This window comes from Pipistrellus kuhlii, unplaced genomic scaffold (assembly GCF_014108245.1).
Source record: "Pipistrellus kuhlii isolate mPipKuh1 unplaced genomic scaffold, mPipKuh1.p scaffold_m20_p_3, whole genome shotgun sequence".
Classification (NCBI taxonomy): Eukaryota; Metazoa; Chordata; class Mammalia; order Chiroptera; family Vespertilionidae; genus Pipistrellus; species Pipistrellus kuhlii.
The window spans coordinates 86,768,922-86,776,103 of NW_023425529.1; positions in this window are offsets into that span (position 1 = coordinate 86,768,922).

Genomic DNA, 7,182 nt, shown 5'->3' on the forward strand with positions numbered 1-7,182 from the left:
CAATCATCCCTAAAAAATACTTTCACAGCAACAACTGGACTGGTGTTTGACCAAATAACGGGGCACCATAGCCCAGCCAAATAAACACATAGCATTCGCCATCACAACACAGAAGACGTATCAGTAAAAGAAAAGACCGACACATCTGACTGAAGTTACAAAGGTGACAGCACCTCTGCCCTCACAGGGCCTGCATTCTCATGGCATTGCTGTTGATGTATCTGCCCGTATAACCTTTTCTACCCGTCCAAGTGGCAGATTGAAATGAACTTCGAACTTAGAAATGTCATTTTTTTTTCAAAAGGTGGTTCTAAAGAGGGATTCTTAGGCTGAGACTAGAACGTAAGTGATTCCTCAGGAGTGAAATATTTGCCACATGGAGTTGCTGTTGTTACATCTTGGTATGGTGTGTTTTTGGAAATTTTTTGAATGAGAAACCTCTGCTAGCCCAGATGTTACTTTGTATTTAACATTAACTTTTCAGGAAAACAAAATAAAAAAGTGAGACTACATCAAACTAGAGAGATTTTGCTCAGCAAAGGAAATGATCAACAAAATGAAAATACAACCCACTGAATGGGAGGACATATTCACCAATGATGCATCTGATAAGGGGTTAATAGCCAAAATGTATAAAGAACTGATAGAACTCAACACCAAAAAACAAACAATCCAATTAAAATACGGGCAAAGACCTGAATAGACACTTTTCCAAAGTGGACATGCAGATGGCCTATACACATATGAAAAGATGCTCAATATCAGAGAAATGAAAATAAAAACCCCAGTGAGATATCACGTCACACCTATCAAATGGCTGTCATCAGTAAGTCAACAAACAACAAGTGCTGGCGAGGAAGTGGAGAAAAGGACACTCTTCAGCACTGCTGGTGGGAGTGCAGACTGATGCAGCCACTGTGGAGAACGGTATAGAGTTAGCTTAAGAAACTAAAAGTAGAACTGCCTTATGACCCAGTAATTCCACTGCTGGAAATTTATTTGAACAAATCTGAAAGAATATATGCACCCCTGTGTTCATTGCAGCATTATCTATAACACATGTGTCAAACACAAGGCCCGCGGGCCAAATCCGTCCCGCCAGGCCTTGCAATGTGGCCCGCACCGCGCTGTCATCACTGCACTCCGCTGCGTTTCCATCACAATGACAGTTTATGACTGTTCAGTAAACCATTCGGCCCGCGATTTAGGCTGGATTTTAGATTTTGGCCCCTTTTCTGATTGAGTTCGACACCCCTAATCTATAATAATAAAAGCATAATATGCTAATTAGACCAGACAGCTGAACAATCTTTCTGATGACCTTCCAGACCAAGCCAGGGCTGCGAGGGCTAAGGCAAGCCACCAGGGCAGTGAGGGACAAGCCCCTTGCACAATTTCATGCATCGGGCCTCTAGTTTACAATAGCCAATCTATGGAAGCAGCCCAAGTATCATAAGTAGATGAGTGGATAACTAAACTGTGGTACATTTACACAATGGAATACTGCTCTGCCGGAAAAAGAAAAAAAATCTTACCCTTTGCAACAGCATGGGTGGACCTGGAGAACATTTTGCTAACTGAAATAGCCAGTCAGAGAAACACAAGTATCCTATCACTTTACTCATATGTGGATTTTTTTGTTTGTTTGTTTGTTTAAAGTATATTTTATTGATTTTTTTACAGAGAGGAAGGGAGAGGGATAGAGAGTCAGAAACATCGATAAGAGAGAAACATCAATCAGCTGCCACCTGCACACCCACCACTGGGGATGTGCCAGCAACCAAGGTATATGCCCTTGACCGGAATCTAACCTGGGACCCCTTAGTCCACAAGCTGACGCTCTATCCACTGAGCCAAACTGGTTTTGGCTCATGTGTGGAATTCAATGAACAAACTGAACTGTGAAGCAAAATAGAGACAGACTCATAGATAGCGAGCAGGTAGCAGCTCTGGTGGTGGTGTGTGAGGGTTTGGGGGTGATTGAGAAAAAAAAAAAAAAAAGACAACTCAGGGACATGGACAGCAGTGCGGTGATTGCAGGGAGGAGGGGGGAGGTGGAAGTGGAAGAATGCATAGAGGGAATAAATGGTGATGAAAAATTAAAAAATGATAAAAAATTACCTTTTCAAAGAAACTTGTAATTGGCATTTTCTTATTAAAAGAGCTTTTTTCTTTTTCTTTTTGAGTGACTGCTTTTAATAGAATTAAAAGGCTTTCATGAGAAAACGTCCTGCTTTGTGTGGCTTTCTTTTGTAATTCTAAAGTACTTGGAAATTTCTACTGGATAGTTATTGCTATTTGTTGTAAAAAGAAGTAATAGTAGCAAAACAATTATGAAAAAAAGTAATAATTGCTATAGTGGTTTCAAATTGCAAAACTCCTGAGGAGATGGTCAGTAAGTCTTTCTTGATAAGGTTGATTTGCGTAAGTCTTTTTCCAGAAGTTTGGACACTCCTTTGGACCTAGGAATGTGCTTATCTAAAAGATCCCAACTTCTCAGGAAAGAAGCAGGAGGGAGCAGCTGGTGGCCCATGCATTGCAGACGGGGGAGAGGGGGTGTCCAGCTCCCTCACTGAGGTTGTGCAGATTAATTTGTCCTGGGCCTTAAATGGGACCACACTTCATGTCACCCATGTATCATTTCTAGTTCTGAGTTGCCACCTTATTGGATGGTGGATCCTTTAAAAGAATCTCTTGGGGGAAGAGTAGCTGTGTGTGTGTGTGTGTGTGTGTGTGTGTGTGTGTGTGTGTTTAACTAGGTGGAAATTTATTATCCAGTATCTTTCTTCCAGAAAGAAATACTGGATGCCTTAGTTCTACTTGTGAAGTATAATTTCCTCTTTTGGCTATTTAGTTGCACAAAGGAAGAGTTTCAATGGTGCTAATCATGACTGGGGAAATAGCGGCAAAAACAGGTAAATAAAAGTATTACCCAAAATGTACCACAAACATTGCTTGAAAGAAAATCAGATTGTAATTAGTGCTAAGGCTCCTTGCTCGCTAAGGGACCTATAGTTACAGAGAATGCCATGCATTTCAGGAGAGAAAGCTGTCTGTGCAGAGCTGAAGATCATGTTGAAGGGTAACACAAACAGCTGCAGGTACCAAAGCCTTTAGCACACTACGGAAGCAGGAATCCAAAAGCGTGTGTGTGTGTGTGTGTGTGTGTGTGTGTGTGTGTGTGTGAGAGAGAGAGAGAGAGAGAGAGAGAGAGAGAGAGAGAGAGAGAGAGAGAGAGAGAGAGAGAGAATTCTCCTCCACCTTCCCCGTCTCCCGGCACTTTCTACTATAGACCGCAATGATATCATTCTCCCCACCCCCACCCCCTCCCCTGGTTTCCGTCACCATGTGGACTGCTGAGTTGCACCCTATATGTTCTCTCATCGGGGAGAGAACTTCTTGACTGTGTTACTTGGGTTTATATGAAAGCCTGTCTCTTTGTCTCTCCCTTTTATCCCAGGGATCAAAAGGATTTAAGGTGAATCTTTCATCAGCTTTCAGTCTATAATTACATCCTGTGAAGCTGAATAAAGACACTTCACTTAAAATGGAGTTGGGAGGCGGGAAGGAGAAGTGCTCACACACTGTCACTCAACAGTAATTACCGCCGCCAGCAGGCAAAGCCTCAGCGACGGGCTCCAACGCGGACAGGCATACCGTGCATTTCCGAACAGAAGCGTCTCTGCTACCCCACGGAGGAAGCGGGTTCTCCTTGGCCAGCGCCAAGCCCAGCCAATGGGGATGTCAAAATCCCACCAGTGAGAAGCCACTGACCTCTCGCTTTCCTCCAGTGAACTTTCCCTCAAAGCGCTCCCTCCCAACTTCCTCCTCTTTCTCTACAAAGAAATGTTCCTCTCCTTTGTTTGCTGGACTTTCCTGTAGTTTTTGCTACATCATGCTTGCCCTGAATTGCAATCTTCTGCTATTCCCAATAAACCAATTTTTTCTGGTTAGAGATAATTGTTTTATCTTTAAGGTTAACACCACAAACAAGTCCTTCGAAATGTCCTCTTCTCAGTGTGCATGCAGTACCAGCCCTGACGGATTTGGGTGCCCTTTACAAAGGGAGAATAAACTTAGTAAATACAACAGTCTGGAAGGCAGAGTGGACATAACTCATATTCAGAAGAGTCGGTGAGAAGGAAGTCTATGTTTTTTAAAGTCAGGATAGACTACCTTGGGTTGAAATGATAGTTCCATGGCCACCGGAGACCCAGAAACGTGGCATCTTTCTGTCTTTTTTTTTTTTTTTTAATATTTCACAATGTCATTTCTTTCTTTCTTTCTTTCTTTCTTTTTTTAAAAAAATATATTTTATTGATTTTGTACAGACAGGAAGGGAGAGAGATAGTCAGAAACATCGATGAGAGAGTCATCGATCAGCTGCCTACTGGGGATATGCCTGCAACCAAGGTACATGCTCTTGACCAGAATCGAACCCGGGACCTTTCAGTCCCCAAGCCGACGCTCTATCCACTGAGCCAAACCGGTTTTGGCATCTTTTTGTCTTTTAGTGAGTGTGTAGTTCTCATCCTCCAGGCCTCCTTGTGGTCCCGGACAGCTGTTGGAGCTCCAGCCCCCGAAGCTCCAGGCAGCAGGAAGGGCCCCCAGTGACCTGGGTTTCATGCACTAACCTTTCCAGGCCTGCCCAGCACTTGCATTTATATGCCATTAGTCACACGGCCACACATGGCTGTGGAGGAAGCTGGGAAATGTAGCCTTTCCTCTGAGTGCATTGACAGCCCTAGTGATAGTGCAGTTTTATTTTGAAGGGAAAACAGAACAGGCATTGGGTGGTAACTGGCTGTCTCTACCTCAGGAAGGCACCTCCATTCTTGAGAGTTTAGGATTTGGCCTTTAAAGAAGCCTACAGTTTCTCAGCAACCAGTGAGGTGCAGTTCAGCTACTGTCTGAGGCCACCCTGCAGGAGCTACAGCGAGAAACACAGTCCTCTCCCCTTGCTTGGAGCTTGGAGGCTTTGGAGCTGTCTGCACCAGGATGCAAGTTTGCTAGGTTAAACTGCAATTGAGAAGGCCATTCATATGCAAAAGCCGCTGCTTGGAGCTTGGGTGTGTTTGTAGATTGTACGGGGCAGCCTCAGGGCGTCACTAGGTTAGGGCATGGCAAACAGCGATGGTCTCTGTCTCTCTGACCTCGTCACCGTCACTGTGTCTTGCGTCCCAGCACAGCAAACAATTATTCTTGCGCGCAGCTCTGCAGGCCAGCCACCCTCACTTTCCGACCTGATGGCAGACAGTCCAGCTTCATCCCAGAAACTAAATTCAGAGAGATTGGGAGCTTGTCTCTCTTCGGATTGAAGAAAGCAACGCCCTCCGCCAGCCCGCATCAAGTGCTCCCGTACCTCAGTTTTTCAGTGCTTGTGTCCTGAATGCTCTTTTCTCTTTCAGTCTAGTTATAGAACTTTCACTCAGAAATGCATTTCATCTCTGGTAAGTGACAATTAGATCACCCCATCCAGATTTCTGGTTTGTCCGTCTAAAAAGACCTAGCGTGAGGCCAGAGATCCTATCTAACTGAGCTTTGGCCCCGGGACTAGGTCCACCATGTGGGTTAGACCAGCGTTTTTCAACCGCTGTTCCGCGAGATGTTGCCTGGTGTGCCGTAGGTGCAGACAAGACAAGAATTTTATAATTTTTCACTATTTTGTTTACTTAATATTTCATAATAAAGTAATTATAAAATACTTTCTTTGTGTTTATTTGATTCCTATTCAAGAGAATTACTTTATATATAGTCAATATAGGCACAGAGTTAAATTTTTTAACATTTTCTAATGGTGGTGTGCCTCGTGATTTTTTTCATGAAACAAGTGTGCCTTTGCCCAAAAAAGGTTGAAAAACACTGGGCTAGACTGTCTCCTCTCTCCTGAGCCTGACTAGTTGGTGGGGACACACTCCTAGTCTTGCTCCCCGGGTCTCCCTTTGTTCCTTACCCCCTCTTCCTAATGTACACCACAGGTAATTTCTTTCCCTCTCCCCCAAAACACTCCTCTGGGATGTCTCCTTTTAACCTTAATATGCGCAGCCTTTACACGGAGGTCAGGCCAAAGCACTTATTATCCTCAATATAAATTAATCACCCTGGCCTGAGATTTTAACATTCTCCAGGACTTAATTTCTGTTACCACAATGGGAAGTTGTCAGACATCCCCTTAGTCCAGGTCTTCTTTACACTCTGCAATCGTCCTTCTCTCTGTCAAACTTTCTCTACTTATCAAATACTGCTTCACTCAAAGCCCCCTTCTTCCAGCCCTGGACCTTTCCACCCTAGGCTCCTGATCATCCTTCCCCGACCCTTCAGGTCCCTCAGCGTCTCCCTTCAACCCTTCTGATCACTCGGTTCTCCATCCCCCCCAGGTCTCTGGAACCCATCTCCTTATGTCCTCTTCCGACTGCTCCGCTGATTTGGTCCAGGGAAGTGAGTAGTAGAGTCAAAATTCAGATTTCTACATTGATGGCCAATACCAGGCCCCTCTCTGCATTTTCTCTCCCTGATAACTCCGGGCATGTGGCTTGTTCCTCTCTGGCACTCACTGAGCCAAAGCCTTGTCCCTGAACGGTGTCCTTCCAGAAGCAGTGAAGACAGATTCACATGGCCGTGCAATGAAATCTCAAAGTGGCATAAGTGGCATCCCATTTGAACTATTTAAAGAATTCCTTGTTGCTATGGGAACACTATTAAACATCCTGCAGAGAGAATGAGACAAAATGGAAAGAAATTTTATAATGAATGAGAACTGAATTGCAAGATCACGAAGCAATAATTCTAACTGTCAAATCAGCCAAGATTTTTCCTTAACAAAATTATTTCCCTTTTTACCACTCCAGGTTGTTATTTGCCATTAAACACAGACTGGGCAGGAGGTTCTGTCTTTTACCATCTATCACTCACGTCAAGCTGCATCTTACAGTGTCTTTTGGAGGTTTGCATGATGACATGATAACACCAATTTAGGACGAGTCTCCAAGCCAATTTTGGGCTAAAGTTACTGTTTATCTTTGATAATTTAAACAAATGAACTTTTCAATTTAAACAAATGAGCAGTTGTAAGTTCACAGCAAAGTGAGCAGGAAGTACACAGAATTCCCATGAGCTCCCGGCCCCCAACACACACCGCCTCCCACTGTCAGTGTCCGCACAGAGCGGTGCTTTTGTGACAAC